This window comes from Micropterus dolomieu, linkage group LG18 (assembly GCF_021292245.1).
Source record: "Micropterus dolomieu isolate WLL.071019.BEF.003 ecotype Adirondacks linkage group LG18, ASM2129224v1, whole genome shotgun sequence".
Classification (NCBI taxonomy): Eukaryota; Metazoa; Chordata; class Actinopteri; order Centrarchiformes; family Centrarchidae; genus Micropterus; species Micropterus dolomieu.
This window is the reverse complement of record NC_060167.1, coordinates 414,438-415,296: the sequence shown is the minus strand read 5'-3', so window position 1 is coordinate 415,296 and position 859 is coordinate 414,438. Positions and strand designations below refer to the sequence as shown.

Here is an 859-nt window from a genome sequence, read left to right as displayed (position 1 = left end):
CTCTCCTGTCCACCTGTCTCACTCTCCTGTCCACCTATCTCTCTCTCTCCCCTGTCCATCTGTCTGTCTCATCTAACCACCTGTCTCTCTCTCCCCTGTCCACCTGTCTGTCTCTCTCTCCCTGTCCACCTATCTCTCTCCTCTGTCCACCTGTCTGTCTCTCTCCTCTGTCCACCTATCTCTCTCCTCTGTCCACCTGTCTTTCTCTCCACTGTCCACCTGTCTTTCTCTCCACTGTCCACCTGTCTCACTTTCCTGTCCACCTCTCTCTCTCCCTGTCCACCTCTCTCTCTCCCTGTCCACCTGTCTCTCTCTCCCTGTCCACCTGTCTCACTCTCCTGTCCACCTGTCTCACTCTCCTGTCCACCTATCTCTCTCTCTCCCCTGTCCATCTGTCTGTCTCATCTAACCACCTGTCTCTCTCTCCCCTGTCCACCTGTCTGTCTCTCTCTCCCTGTCCACCACTCTCTCCCCTGTCCACCTGTCTGTCTCTCTCTCCCTGTCCACCACTCTCTCCCCTGTCCACCTGTCTGTCTCTCTCCTGTCCACCTCTCTCTCTCCTCTGTCTACCTGTCTGTCTCTCTCCTGTCCACCTGTCCACCTCTCTGTCTCTCTCCTGTCTACCTGTCTGTCTCTCTCCTGTCCACCTATCTCTCTCCTCTGTCTACCTGTCTGTCTCTCTCCTGTCCACCTCTCTCTCCCCTGTCCACCTGTCTGTCTCTCTCCTGTCCACCTATCTCTCTCCCCTGTCCACCTGTCTCACTCTCCTGTCCACCTGTCTCACTCTCCTGTCCACCTGTCTCACTCTCCTGTCCACCTATCTCTCTCTCTCCTGTCCACCTGTCTCACTCTCCTGTCC

The 859-nt window shown here is 56.0% G+C and overlaps 1 protein-coding gene across 3 annotated transcripts in view; it reads left to right on the top strand.

The window, feature by feature from the left end:
* Positions 1-859, top strand: part of LOC123986965 (MKRN2 opposite strand protein-like) — a 16,782-nt gene that overhangs the window by 14,046 nt on the left and 1,877 nt on the right. The gene's annotated exons all lie outside the window — the stretch shown is intronic.